At 40.7% G+C, this 16,319-nt stretch overlaps 1 long non-coding RNA gene across 1 annotated transcript in view; it reads right to left on the bottom strand.

Moving 5' to 3' along the window:
• LOC122867888 overlaps positions 1–15,176 on the bottom strand; it is a 99,557-nt gene extending 84,381 nt beyond the window's left edge. The window contains exon 1 of the long non-coding RNA XR_006376015.1: positions 14,583–15,176. This is a non-coding gene — a long non-coding RNA (uncharacterized LOC122867888). The remainder of the gene's footprint in view (positions 1–14,582) is intronic.
• Positions 15,177–16,319: the final 1,143 nt, after the last annotated feature.

Below are 16,319 nucleotides of genomic sequence, written 5' to 3'. Positions count from 1 at the left end.
TATTTACTTCTAGCTTGATTCCTCCTCTCGCCTTCTCCATTCTCTCTCCTCTCATCTGCTCATCGACCAAGCACCCAGGGATCTCTCTCTCTCCCGGTTTAATAATTCATGAATGTTCGGGCTGCTGCCATAATCCTGACTGACACTAAAAGTCTGTCTAGATTTAGCGTCATAAAATTTTCATCCGTAAATGTACAGTGGAGCTCTGTCTTTCGCCTCCCTCCCCTCTCTTTTAAGGGGCACTCTTGCTTTTACTGAGAATCTCTCTCCCAGCAAGTTCGCTTGGCTAGCCTCATTCTCTCACTCACATGCACACTTATATGAGCATAAACATATACAGGCATGCACACAGCGACAGGTAACACACTGACACGTGCATATACAGAGGCATAAATAGATAGCCAGAAAGAAAGAGAGAGAGAGACAGCACACACTTTGCTCCATCTTGATGGGGCTATTTACTGTGTTGCATCTGGACTCATTTGTTCATCTCTGTAGCAGATGAGGAGAGGCGTGGACCCCATGAGTACAAAGTGACTTACAGAACCGTGAGTAGCTGTTTCAGTGTGGACGTTCCCACAGGAAATTAACATCCTAACTGAGTGTCTGTGTTACGTTTTAGCCAGTGAGCAACACTGAAACCCGACCCTATCATGCTTGACTCATAAATTAGCAGTTCTGTCCTTTCGCCTTCCTGCACTGTCCTTAGATGTATTAAAGGACATTTTTAAGATCACACCCTGAGTTGTTACTATCTGCAATGCTAACATACATACAACATACCGGTGGATGTAGTGGCTGGTTAAATACATACATCTTTCTTGCATGTTGAAGCAATAGTAGCTATGGAATACAACTGACCATTTTATTGGTTGTAATTTTTAACTTTCACTTCTGTTTTTTCACTTCCCAATAAGGGGTTTAGATAACTAGGTTACACTGGACTTGTTTGAGGTTTGTTTTAAAGCTAATTCCCTACAGACAAGTAGCTGAGTAAAGTATCATAACCAACAGGGACAATGGCAAAAACTAAAAATAGGACTCACATTGTATAATTTCTTTCCCTTTGTATAATTTCTTTCCCTTAAGCGGCAGCATCGATACACTGAAAAACTATACATGTATGTGTGAATATATCTCCAGCCTTCAGTCTGCATTCATGTGTGCTAAGCTCACCAAAGTCTGTGCAAACTGTACTTGTTCCTGTAAGCACTTTAACAGTGTGCACAGAACTCAAGTCATGCTATTTGCTATTGAAATAAATAATTTGAGTTATATAACTGTGAAACTTTAATAAAAGCCTGTGCAATCAAAGAAGTTGAATAACACTTTTGGGCATTATGGGACGTCATTATAGAAATCCCTGTCAAACACAATGTGAGCAATATGCTTTGACGTTATTTTATTGTGCCGTTAGCATTTGGCATGAATCCAATTCTTGTAGGGCTATGCACACTCATACACACCCTTAGTCCATGGCAAGCCCAAAACAGAGAAAGACATTTAAGAAAAAGTCTTCAAGGAGACAATTTGTTGAACAATCCTGTCCTTTCCTGGAGTGAGGGAAAAGCCTTCATCGAGTACATTGTCACATACATAGTGCCTCAAACCAGCCAATTGTACGAGGGATCAGATTATAACATGTTTGTTATAATTTATGACAGAGTACATTTGTTCGCCCAGAGCTCTTTTTATATTTCACCGGAGAAACAACTCTTCCCTTTTTTTCCCCCATGAAAAATGTGCTCGATGGTTTTAGTGAGTAATCAGTTGATAAGACGCCTGGAGCTTAGCCCCTCATGGTATCAGTTAATTCTCTCTAGAAGAAAGAAAGAACTGGAGCCCGGAGAGGAGTTGATAAACTTCCAATGTTCATCGACAGGCATTCATTGCCAGTTAAGTGCCAACCATTGCCACAGTATTAATAGCCCTCTTATCAGGAATAGAGAAAGGCCCTTTAATTGGCTGCCGGGGTAATTTCTCTTTGTAAAACTTGCCAGTTTTTAAAAAATGGACCAGCAGGAAAGATGGACAGATAACCCTCCGTTGACAGTAATGTTTCTAATTACCACCAACCTCTGCCTCCATCACTTCCATTTCCCTCTCCATCTAGTGCCTTCCTCCCACTCACGCATGCTTCAAGAGGGATAAGTCAACCTGAAGAGAGGTAACCACAGTGTGGAAAAGCACCACTCTCACTAATGGGCAGAATATGGTAGCAAGGAGGGAAAAGGGTTTGCAGACTCTCTCCTCCAGAATTTCCCATTCCTCTTTTTTGCACTCTTTAATGTCCTCCTTTTTTCTCTTGGCTTAAAACACTTATCACACCATCTACTTTACTCTGGAAGATAAAAAATCAGGAGGCACCTCTAACACATCTTCTTACCACTTGCACCCTTGTAAACTCTATGCACTCTCTAGCAGCTGTAAAATATGCATGGCAACATATCTTTGCTCATTGGGGAGGTTTTTTTTTTTCCTTTTTTGCCAGGGACACATTTTATGCAGGTTACAATACCACCCTCTGACATCTATAAAAACAAAAAAGACCACCCACACTTTTTCTATCTCTCCTTCACCTTTTTAGCCCTGCTGGAGGACAATCAAATGGAAGCTGTTATATCAGCAGTCTGGCCGTTTGCTTTTATTGGCGCTTATTAAAAAGGACATGGAGTAGCATTGAGGTTAGTATGCTCTCGTTGCTGTCCTTTCCAAGTTCGCTGCTGGACTATCACAATTTTTATATCTTGTATACAGGTACTATTTTATGCCAGTTTTTATTCTTTATTTACATGATTCCACCTAATATAAATTGTATGCTATTTCTGTGATCTTGAAACAGCACATTAAAATTTTAGCATTCTGCTAAAAATTTGACTAGCACTGCTACATTTACACTATGTGACTGGCTTTGCATTGGGAAAACTTAATGCTCCTCATTGCTGGTTTAGTAACATCAGTTACCACTGCACCGCACTGGGAAGGCACTGAAAGACTTGGTGGAAAAGCTGCCGAAATCTTTTCCAACAATGGCATAAAGCAGATTATTGGACCTTCTTATTGTAAGTCCATTAGGCAATTACCATTTTCATTACAAGAAATAAAACTGTGTGTATTTGGGGTAAAAAAACATAGGCCGCCTGAACAAGCTGCCAACTGCAAAGCACATTAGCTTGAGGAGTCACCCATGACTGACAGCTGACATGACTGTAAATCAAGGGTGATGGTGTATTCTCTATTGTTCTTTTTCTTACCAAATCCCATGAGAAGACAAAAAAAAAAACCCAAAACAATGTGTTAGTCGATCTTTCAATACTTCCAGCTTCCCTACTCTGTCTGTGGCACTCAAGTCCATTCATTCCTACATAGATTAGACCTCTGGTCAGTTTGCAGGTGGGTGGATCTATACTGGGAATTACGTGAAGTCACAAAAGTCCATGTAGTGTGAGTGTGCTCCAAAACCCGACCGGCACAGTGCCGGTTTGCTCCGATTGGGTCTGGATGAATGGGATTAACAAAACATCACACTATAACACAGGAGACCACCGTTCATTTCCTGTTTTAAAACAGTCAACATTGTAACCATGACAACGAAGGTTTATTAACCTATTTTAACCCATATTAAGATTCTTTCCTAAATCTAACCAAAGTCATTTTTGTGCCTAAATCTAACTAAACCTTAACCATAGCATTGTCATATCATAAAATGTTATTAATTGTTCAACAGTGATTAGAAACAGTTTTGGAAGGCACAGATAAATGATATCGTCCTGCCGATAGGTGCAACAGATCAGAAAACACTTTCATATTGTCCAAGAGGGCATAGACAAACAACACATTTTGTTGTTTAATTTGGAGGACTTGTTGCATAAAAGCTAAAAAAATTGGTTTTGTTTTTTTAATTGTTTGCCACAGCACCTCCACTACCTATTGTTTGACAATCACTCTAACAAGAGAGCGAGGAAGATGTCAGTGAAGCTGTCTGCACACACCCGGTCCTGGGTAATATTTTGTAATTCGGCAAAATAAGAGAAAACACTGATGTGGATGGACCATGGATATGTTGTTTCTTGAAAAACAGGTTCGTTGGTTTTTTGTTTTGTTTTTAACACTGATGTGTTCGTTTATTTCGACAACAATAGACAACAGAAGAATAAACTATATCAGACTCTTACTACACAGAATACTTGTTTGTACACTTCCTACACTTATGAAATATTCAGCATTACCCTACCAGTTTAATCTTAATTCAGTACATGCTAACTGACATTTCTGAATGCAAGACTAGACCAGTCTCTCTGTTTCCTTTGGCCAAGAAGCTACACTGCATTTCCCATTTTCTGTTCCTTTTGCATATCCTCAGCTGTCAGTCACATATGCACAATGACATGATTTGATTCTCTGTGATGCAGATACTATCAAAAGCATTATAATCAAATGCATAATCCCCAATTGATTTTTTTTTTTTTTTGTCTTTTAACAAGTGTGAAGAAACCATTGCCCTAAAGACAAAAATGAACGTTTGAACCATGGCTTTAAAACTGGAGTGAATAAATTTAGTCTGGTGAACTGTCAATGACTCTCATCGTTTGATCAGAATGGTAACTAATGACACAGAGGAAGGAAGTATGGCCTTTTATCTGCACAGTTCACATAAAGCTTACTAGCGTCTGCTAAGAAACACTGCCTCCAGTGTCTATGCAATTATAATGGTGGAGGTGGAAAGATGGAGGATGGAAAAAAATGAGGAAATAAAATCTACCATGTACTGAAGTGATCGCATGTTTCAAATGACTTGTTGATGGCAAGTAACATATGAGTCTGCTGGAGCAAAGAAAAAAAAAAAGCATTAGTATTCAATATTATGGGTAGAATGAGCAGTCACATGGTGGACAAGACGCTAAATACAGGTATGACTTGGTATGGGTGGCAGGCTGCTCAATGACTTGAGCTAATGTGTTCATTTCATTCCTGTGTTCATGGTGCGTTGATGGCATGCAGCCAAATATTAGCGTGCGTGCGACTGTGTGTTGTTTGCGAAAACAATGACACACACACACAGGGTCTCTGGCCCCCCATTTATGGGAGATGATGCTCTGTGGGCAATCTCAGCAGACAGATGTCAGCGCCTTATTAAAGAAGATGCCCACCAGCTCCTGGGGCTGGGAGAAGGCTATGAATAAATTTATTACACTAATGTACTGACCTTAAAACTGTAAGTGACGTTGAAACGCTGCAGTGATGCAGGCAATTGATGTAATAGTCATTAAGGAGAGGGGAAAATATATGCAGGAAAAACTGCCTCAGCCTGAGATATGTCTTCAATCTTCTCTCATTGACCATCTCGCCACACATGCATCCACACTGCCACCATGTCTACTTTGTCCACGCGTCTCCAGAGGAAAACCCCAAATGGGGCCCCGTTTCCATGCCAGGACTGGAAAGGCATGGAGGCAAAGAAGTTTCCACCACCTCCATCACCAGCAAACCACCTCAAACAGCCCGTCAGCCATGTAAGAACGCTGGTAGGCCAGGCCGCTCTCATCAGAGTCTGATTAGGGCTGTGAGTGGGCCGTCGGTCATGGACCAGCAGGAGGAAGTGGCAGGGCAATGGTTTCCAGACTAAAGAGTGGTAGCAATTGACTGTTACAATTGAAGTCTGAATGTGACATCACCTAAACAAAGATGAAATGCAGCTCTGTTCTCCCTGAGGCAGAGGCAGTGGTTTACGGTGATGCCCGCATGAGGAAACACTGCTTTGCACACATGCACATATGTTCCTCTTTTTCCCCCCTCTTGTCTTTGATGCACAGATGCACGTAACATGCAACCACAGTCAGCTTTGACAAAAGGAGAGAAATACCTTTCAGAAAAAATAAATCAGCCACACAAGTCTAGCTTAAAAGATTCCAAGACATTCCCCTGTCTGACTTCCAAAATCTCCTTCCGAATGATTTTTATTTTCTTTGATATTAGATAAACATATAATTCCTGATGACAGAATGATAACCATTTGATATAAACACCACTGAAGCTGAAATGATGTGCTGAAATACAGAATCTTTTTAGATTTTCTTCGCTCTGATCACTAACAAATTGACACCCCGCTTCCTTAACTCTCTCTTTGCCTCCCACTCTCAGACACACACACAGCATCCTTCTCTCCCACACATTGTCATGCCAACAGCTGGGCAAGGACCCCAGCTGACAAACTTTGAGATATTGCCTCATCTGTTAGTGAATGCTTTAACCATTATAAAGACCCATTTTTCCAGCGCAAACACCCAAGCTGTCTCATGCAGGGACCTAATGTTAATAATCACGCATTAGATGGGATGATGATACTCACTCATAGACTTGGGCCAGGCTAGTCTGGCAATGGAGGATTTTTTTCCCCCTACTTCTTCATCAGATAGGAAATTGAAGCCATCCGTCTGTGGACATGGGGGCTTCCAGCAGGGACAAACCAATTGTCCCTGATGATAACGCAGGCTGCCGGATCCTACCGCCATGTGCATTATTGATGGCCATCAGTCGGCGTGTGTCTGACCACATTTAAGTGTCTCAGCAGGGGGGTAGTGCAGTGATCAAAATACACATACACACAGCACTGTCTCCAGCTCGCTCACACCCTCTCACGTAGTCCATCATCAAGTGTGCATCGGCACATTGAAAGTGGCACTCACAAGTGATGTGTTCATGCAAACAAATACACACAAGGATACAGGGATGTGCTGTACATAGGGACCTTTTTACTGACACATTTACACTGCACGGGAGTTAGCAGAATTTGGTTTTTGATGTTAAGCTAAATTTCCTTTCCTTTGCTTGTTTGCATGTTACGTCAAGTTATGTTTCCATTAAAATGTTGAGCAAGTTTCAAGCAAATTTCTGAAGTTTCCGCAAAGTAAAATGTGGATCAGTGTGGGTTCCCATCAATTACCTTTACGCAAATATATTCAGGAGGATGTGACAATATTACATAATTCATAAGACGCTGATGTATCGCTTCCTGCCTAAAATGGCATTTGTGGGTTTTTTTTTAATTAATGACTTTGTCTCCTCTAATCCACATGTTCCCTGCAGTGTTTTTATCAGCAGAGGGTGGGGAGACATACAATAAGGAACCCCATCTCTTTTTATTTTTTGGAGTGGAGCCATGATATGGTGAATGTGACAGTTTGACGTGAAAATAAAGCAGACACAGCTACCACAATGTTAAGATGCATCTGAAAACTCTGTGTCCATCAGCCTTTTTCCAACTATGCCAACATTTCCCTCTCATCCAAGTGTAAAAACTATTTTGCTATATTTTGTCTTTTTATGGCATTTCTAGCATTTCCACACTTTACGCATAAATTGATAAAGTGCACAGATACACAGTTATATCATCATCATCAATTAAAGATGTCCATTATATTTAACAAGTATCAACATTTTTGGTAATTTATTCCTAATTTATTTATTTGGTTCCCACCTACCAACAAGCATACGCACAGAAGCAAATTCATATACATATGTTTGTGTGTTATGTGTCACAAACGCATTGTATAACCACATTGTATAGATGCAGAGAGCTGCATAAACTGCTGTGTATATGGCATACAGCATGTGCAGCACATAAACCTACACAGTACAACAACATTACTTATGGACATCGGTAGCACACTTAAGCTGGCACAAACAAGGTAGCAGCTATAAAATGCTTTAAAATCAAATAAACCACACATCGGTAAAGCAATGCTTTCTTCTTGAGCTGGAGTTGAAATGGACTGCACACTGAAGCTAAACATAACCGAGAACAGTAAAATCACTCAAACACAAACAGAAAACCCAGACACCATAAAAATCACTAGCAGTCCTGATCTAACATAGTCATTTTATTCATTCTCTTTAATCAGTGGAGCCCACCTGCCTACTACTCTACCTTCACATTTCCTCATTTTAAAAAACGACCCCCTTCTTGGCCACCATGAGACAGACAGGTGTGTGAGCCAGCTTGCTGCTTGCTGCTTCCTGCGTCTGCTGGTAATAAAGACACATCTATAGAGCCAGCAGGGGCTTCATGTGACCAGAAGGGAGGGTTTACACTTGTGTAGCATACACTATTCCTGTCAGATACCCTGCCATGAGATGGCACAGACATCAAGCAAACATTAATCTGCATTCATAAATAAGATGATACCACAGATGAGAAAACGAGTTACTGGTCTAACACGTGAACTGGTTGTCAGCCTGCTCTCCTGGGCTTCCAAACAAACAAATACAAATCAATCTCTTAATCTTCAATCACTGTATTTATAATTAATGAGAAATTTTATGTATTTCATATAACATGATCCCGGAGTTTCCTGTGAGTAGGTATCCAAAGTCACCCCGTCTTTCTATATAAAAAAAGGCCGGGGCATAAGAGAGGACAAGCCAAAACCTGATCCTGGCTTGGATAAAGACGACGGAGGTGAGGTGTAATTGACTGATCTGAGAAAAGCAAACCTGATAGGGCAGCTGTATAGGGCCCCAATGCAACACCACCTTTGTTTAACCAGTCATTACCCCCTTGTAAACCAGCACGGGCTTCTCCTCAGGTGTGTCGGCTAATCTCCTTTAATACCTGCGGTGATAAGATAGACTCCCTCTTGATACCTGTGTTTCCTCTCGCCGCAACATCTCTGGGGCTGAGCTTGTCGCAGCATGTCTGACATCTGTCAGACAGAGGAAACAGTGGAAGGGGAGGAGGGGGACTGGGTGAAGAGAGGGAAGCATGATCCAATGAGGCCCCAGATGTAGGGGATATATTTGGCATGTAGCGGATCTTACATCCACCTGAAACCAGTTTAGGCAGCTCTTTCATTTCTGAAAATGTTAATTCAATGCAGAATTAGACATCTTTATGATCTAAATTTAGATTTAAAGTTCGGTATCCAGCCAAAAACACACTAATTCCTCTGAAAACTGACTTCCAGTATATTTTTCATTGAAGCAGTAGGTCATTTTTTGATCTCTTCTGCTGTTTTATAGACTGGGGAATTCCACTGAGACAACCCTGCCTTGTTAGATGTGTGCAGTCTCTTCTTTATCTTCCTTTCTCACCTAATTCCACTGACACATGTATATATGCAAGTCTAAATTTACTGTATGCTATTTCTATTTTTCCTGAATGTCATTTATTCTTGTGCCAATGTCCCTGACCCAATCTAACATCTACTATAAAAGGGTGATTCATGATTCAGTTTGTTATTTGTGCATCACTGCAGTCAGTTATGACCAGGAAGCCAAAATACAGGAATACAATACAGGAATATATCACCAATTTAAAATGCAACAACACCAGAAGAGGTCCACCACAGCCCAGCAGCACTAGGTCCAGGTCCAGCATCCAGAGTCAGTTCACCCGATGTTTGAAGAAAACAAACAGATTGTCGTTTTGAGATGTCTGCCGCAACAGCAACATGTCTTTCCACAAACAGTGCCCCCGTTACACTGGATAATCCACAGAACGCACTGTCAACAGTTTTCATAGGGACTATATTTTTGGTAGAAAGTAGCTCTGATGAAAATTGCTCATTGCAAGGTCTATGGATTAGCAAGAGGTCTTGAACCTGATCTGAAAGGGACCGGCAGATAATTACAACCGATCCATAGTGTGTTTGCCCAGAACATACCCTGACAGAGAGAGAACACTGACAATGGCAGCAGTATGACATGCCACCAATTAATGAACAGCCATGACTGAATCAAGTAGCAATACATGTGATTAGTCCCTGCTCTCAAAAACACATTTTTCTCGTGTGAGGATTATGATGCACCACGTAATCAGAGCTGATAGAGATCCACTTGGATATTAGACATATTGACACACAGACCCGAGACCTGCAGCAAATTAACAGGAACCTACACAGCCAACTGGAATCCTGGATTGGGTCATGGATACTAGGAAAAAGGGGAGCAGTGAAGACCGCTAACAGTAGTAACACTGTTTCTGGAAAGTCAAATATAATTCACCTCAGAGACATATCTCAAAAAAATGTAAAATGTCTGAATACTATGTAAGAGAGAAAAAAAATTATAGTGAGAGTTTTTTCATAATTTGGGTCCGAGGATGCAGACTAAATAAGAAGTACAGCAAAGGCCAAAGTGCAAGATTGCGTGTGAAGCCATCGACCGAGCCACCATTTCCTTTTTAAAAAGAGCTGCTCCATGTTGAGCTCTTAAAACGGAGAGCAGGGTAGACAGCTAAATTTTTAATGTCCCCCCTGAAGCCCCTCTGCCATGTTACCAGCCATTGTGACAAGCCTGTTTGGATATTGTGCAATTGCTTTGCAGCAGCTTGAAGCTAATATGATCAAACACACCACATAGCAACCTGTTTTGAAGGTACTGTCAAGAGATCGGAGGGGTGGGGGAGAAGGGGTTTGGATCAGGGAGGGAGGGGGCTGCGTATGAGAAGAGTCAATAGGGGGTTTACGTGTCTAGTGCTGCCAGGTGTCTGTTTCCATCCCAAAGCCCAAAGCAGCAGCCGCCTGTACCCATAACAGCCCGGGAGGCACCCTTGATGACAATAAGACATCATCTGCAAACGCTACAATTACCCCCTGTCATTCTGCTGAGCTTCTCTCTTAATTACACAAACCATTTCCTTCAAGATGGTTCGCTTGGCTGGGAGCCCAGAAATCTATCATTCCTGTATCTGCGTCTGACGGATCCATGAACAGGTTAATCAGGTTAGTCATGAGTTAATACAGGTGGCTTGGATTCAGGGGACAAGCTGGGTGATCGCCAAGAGAACATGCTCCACTTCAACCTGCCAAGCTGGGCTTTTTTTCACTCTTTTTTTTTTTTTCCATCATTCACACCACATCCTGTTTGTCTTCTTCTTCGGTGTGTCTTTCAGTGCACCAACTGAGCAATTATCCAGCTCCAGACTTGTAAATATCAACAATGATTTCTGATGAGAAGCAAGTCACTACCTGCATGTGGACTGGGAAAGGGGCTGGGCTTGAAAACTGCATGCTCCTTTGCTTCAATGGATACTGATAGCTTTGTTTGCACTGTATCATGTTGTGCTGTAATATGGACTGCTGTTTACTTTGTGCAATACATTTTCCATTGAGGTTAAGTGGCTCTGTGGAGCAGCAGTGCCACTAGCATACACCTCCCCCACAGCGGTATTAGCCAATATTTCCAACTGGCAGTGTCTCAGCCACATCTGTGTCCTTGTTTGGACATCGTCATTGTCTGTTGTGGCAGGCTTGAGTCTCCTCTCCCCATTGGAAACACAGTTGGCATGTTGGCATACATAAAATGTTAATCTCAAATTTACCCACTGTATGCTTTTAGCCTTACATGACATTAACCATGTTAACAGTAAGTAAAACTGATTTAAAGTTATGAATACAGTTTGGTTTTATGGAGATACTATAAACTAATTATTGATAGCTTTTTTCCTGTATGTTAATGTTTTTATTCCCTTAGGATGATGTCTGTGACTGACAGGAAGGAAACAGTTTATCCACCTTTTATTTGCCACTACATCACAGCATGCATACTGTGGGGATTTCTGCTATGTTCCACTCATTACAGCCTACCTCTTCCTTGGGGGTTGGAAAGCATGAACCAGACTATTCGTTGAGTTCAGCCAATACAAATTGGGATGGGAAGTTTAACTGCATTAAAAAAATATATATATATATTTTATTCCATCCAAGTCTGCCCCAGTAAAGTGAATTTGGATTTAAAGATACATACTGTATCTTTAAGTCCATATTGGTTACATTACAAAAATATTTCAAATTATTAACTCATCCTTATTTGAACAAGCCCCATTTTGAGTTGTATGCTGGAGCAGGGATCTTTTGGTGGTTTTGTTTATGCAACCTAAAAAGGGGACCACACAAACAACCAGCAGGATATGTCAGTCAGATATAGAGCATCTATACCCCTGAGAACACAAAGAGAAAACAATGATTCAGAGCTAATTTTAACTTTAGAAATCTAGATCAGTCCAAGTACTCAACACTTAACTTTGTAGGATGAAAATACTGTAAAATATCTTAACTATGGCTGCACAGTTGCAGAAAATATTAAAAATGCCAATATTCTCCTTTAAATTAATTTTATTTCAACATTGCAAAAGGTTTCTTATTTTGTTGGGGAAACTTACTCTGATCACTTACCAACGTTGCTTCACTGGTTTAGTTGCAGGTTAAAGAACATTTTATTAAAAATTAGCAAAACATAAGCATTTTTGAACCACTGCATAAGAAATGTTGTACAAAATTGTGTGGCAACACATCATCATATCACAACACAGCAAAGACTGTGAAAAATAAAAGACTGCATTCTTCTCAATATTGTAGAGCCATAAGCTACAACTTGATTTTAGCTACGTAAGTGTATATATGTATAAAACTGCAGCATAACTGATAACAAAACAGAAGTCCACCGCACCATTTTGTGATCTGTAACTCGGTGTGATATTTATCTGTTGGGATACATGAATTGCCAAAATCCCTGTGACCAAGAAAACTTCCCCCACAATTTGCTGCGGATGTCAACATCTCTGTCCATGGACAGGTTTGTAAATACTTCACCTCTGATATTGTGAATGAGAGCCCTGTTAATACACAGAGGTTTTTCAGAGCCTTGTAAATAAACAGCCCTGGAGGTGTATCTCATTATGAGCCATAAGGAAACATTGGCTGCTTTTATAGGGAGTGAGGGTGTGGGTAATGGGAGGGGGCATTTCCGATAAGCAGGCAGACCCACCACTACCAGCAACCAAACCTCCCACACAGCTACGGGTCACCTGAAACCACACAGACCCCCCACTTCCATAACCACAGTGCCAGGCTGAACAGGAAACAGAAAAACAAAAAATTAGCCAGGACATTTTTTTGCAACCACTCCAGAGAAAGCCAGCCCTACACATCACACACACTGTGCATACACTGCTCACTCAATCACACCACGTACTGAATACGAGGCGAGCTACTAATCTTGTTTTAGTTTTTGCACGCTTTATAAGTGTAAATTATGAACTGTCAAATGGTTCTCAAAACATACTATTCTCACATAAGTGTGAACCGCAAGTGGCGGACACAAGCATTCATGGACACATGCACGCCTTTTCAAATACAATAGTTTTAAAGCAAATTGTTGGAGTTTCTCAAATATCGCTGTTTTAGGGGAGGGGGGCCTCCTGTTTGAAGGCCAGGTCAGTACATTAAGTTTAAATGTCCTATAAAACTACAAAATAATCATTTGTATTCCAAAACATTCAGAGAAAGTATAACTAAAATCACATACCCCAGCAAAAATCACATCATTTATATTTTTTTTTTCAGTGAAAAAGGAAAAACAAAAATTATCATTCCCACTAAAATCGTGACTCCTATCACAATATCTGTCAAAATAGCCACATTTTATATTTATATTTTTTTTTCTGCATATCGTTCAGCCCTGGTAAAAGCTACGTTGTATACTAAGATAGGTCTACATTTCATGACAAATATCCTACCGCATCAGTATTCCACTTTTTAAGATTATGCGTACAGTTTAATGCATGACACAGAGAATGTACAGTACAGAGCTGACACTCATCATCCCCAGCAAGCACACACCAAGCTAAGCACAGCAGAGAATGGGGATGATAATTACCCTCCCTGACAAACTGGAGCATAAAGAGAATTTTGTATGGCATAAATGTTTTTTCTGCTTTCTTATCCCACTAATTATTTTCATCTTACAACTCACCAGGCTGGGAATATACTATGAACTGAAATGGATAAACCTTAACCCAGCAATGCACCTGATATGCAGCAGTAGTGAAAGATACATTAGCTGTGCAGCAGATAATATGTACATTAAAATCACAAGAATGAATTGCTTGAAGCAGGCAGATGCAGTGTTGATAAGCAGGAGAGGACCATCAGTACCAGAATAAGCTTAAGGTTTGCAAGAAGTTTGGAGAGTAGCAGCAGCGGCATAAAGCATAGCACAGGAGGTCAGCAGTTATGATGTATGAAGAATAATAAAGCCGCCTGACACACGAGCCCACTGCTTTTTAGTTGAAACATCTCTGTAATGTTAAGCGGAACACAAAGTCTGTGGAGAAAATGTGAATGATACTATCTAGCAGGTCTAATCAGAACGTAATATTACAGGGAAATAGTTAAGCAAATGGTCTAAATCCCTGAAGCCAAAATGCAGATCTATTACTAGCAACCTGGTTTGCAGAGAGCCAAACTGAAACCCCCAAAACAACAGCAGCAACCAATAAAAGGAATGTGTCACAGACAGTCAGCCCATTATACTTAAACATGATTATATATATTTTATCAATACATAAATTAATGGCATGACAATTCCATAATATGACAAACAGCAACCACACAATAAGTTTGTCCACTGAAGGAAATTAATTCAAAGCTCATGCCAATTATACTGCACATAGCTAAATACACAAGAGCAGAGATGATCAGCCAGCAGCCAATTTCCTGTTTACATACAAACACCAACTAAACAGAGCCAAGACACCAAGTCAAAACATGCATGTTAGCACAAGCTGTGAGCTCTTCATTTACCTTGGTTTAGTGGAGCAGATGTCCCTGGCTTCTTAGCAGAGTAAACCCTTTGGGACCTGTGTCCTGGTACCAAGATGCTACATCATGGACAGAAAAACAATAACTTCCGGCTTAAAGTGCACCTGTGTGGCCCACAGCTGATGTGAATGAAGGTGGAAGGATCTTTCTGAATCCAAGCAACAGGGTGTCAAAAAACACAAACATTTTCCTTCACAAAGTCGTCTTGAGGCATACCTGTCACCCTCCCATTTATCCCGGGATTCTCCCTTATTTTTAACCTTTCTAAAAAATAAAAAAAACTAAAAATAAAAAAAAAAGGTTGGCGGTAACGTTGACTGTAGGCGTAACCGCCGGGCCTGTTTGATGGGTTTGCTACATTCCCCTCCGGTAACGCAGGTGTTTGTAGAACATCAGCTGTAACATCTAGTGACGAGAAGTCTTTTCAATCAAACGGCACCCGTCCTACAAAACGAGAAGAAGAGCAGAAGCAGGGGGCGGCAGCGGGAGGATCCCAGGATGGATGAACGTGAGAGGGATGGAGCACCTGCCGCACAGGCTGAAAGTCCGGGCAAGAGGCTTACCCGTACAAGTGACGGAGAGTCATGCTTTTTGTAGACTTACCAGCAGCCTCTCACAAAATCACAATTAAAGCATGATGTTTAAGTGTTGTGTACATATCCTCATTCAAGTAACTTATTACATAATTCAACTTCTAAGTGCTGAATGTATATGGTGTTTTGAGTTTTCATGTATATAATGCAAGGATGTTCACAGCATTTCACTTTCAAACAGGTACCTGATTCTGTCCACCTAATAGTCCCTTAAGGGGAGACACCCCAGGTGAACAGGGTAAAAAATGTAACTAATGGATATCACCATGAAACTTACATTAAGACCATTATTTTTTGCATTACAAGTTTTCTGAAATATTATGTTTAAATATGCAAATGAGGCATTGTCTAATGCTAACTTTTGGTGAATTTAGGAGAAATCTACAGACACAAATAACCAAAGTGTAGTAAAATAAACACCTACATGTGTATTTTGGACATTTTCTTTCCAATAGTCTGAAAGAAGACATGTTGTGGAAGCAAAGTAGCCCAAAATCTCAAAATTGACCAGTGCATGAAAAATCAACCTGTTTTTTGTGCCTGGGGTGTCTCCCCTTGATGTGGGAACTAGTTAAGCCAATCCTTATTGCACTGATATTATAAAGTGGTTGCCTAGTGGTGATATTAGGATTCACTGTGTGTACCCTTGTCTAAATGTAAGGGGTATGTGGACATTGGTAGGGGTAGCGGGACAGCTGGGGACGGGGTGCCGTTAAATTTACCTTATTTTCAAATCCCAGTGTTGAGAGGTATGTCTTGAAGTGACATAATCAGTCTGTTGGGGGCTAGCTTGCTAATGAAATGCTACATTAGCTAGCAGCAAGCAGCCATAAAAATGGAGTGGGTGGAGCATTTAGTGCTTAAAAGAACCACCTTTCTGCAAAAGGTGTGTTAGATATACTGTACTGAAGAGTCATGTCATGTTTGACTGTAGCAGCTATTTGTCTGCCTGAGGCGTCATTCAATTAAAGGGTCAGTTCACCCAAATAACAAAACATATTTTCTGATTTATTTCTACTGGTGTCCAGCCATGTGGATAGTTTTGGTTTCACTTGAATCGATTTCTCCACAGTGAGGGATATAGATGCATTTGATGTGGCAGCTCACTGTGCTGAAACTGAGAATG

Source organism: Siniperca chuatsi, linkage group LG20 (genome assembly GCF_020085105.1).
Source record: "Siniperca chuatsi isolate FFG_IHB_CAS linkage group LG20, ASM2008510v1, whole genome shotgun sequence".
In the NCBI taxonomy this organism is placed as follows: domain Eukaryota; kingdom Metazoa; phylum Chordata; class Actinopteri; order Centrarchiformes; family Sinipercidae; genus Siniperca; species Siniperca chuatsi.
The sequence above is the reverse complement of the archived record's forward strand: the minus strand, read 5'-3'. Positions and strand labels throughout refer to the sequence as shown.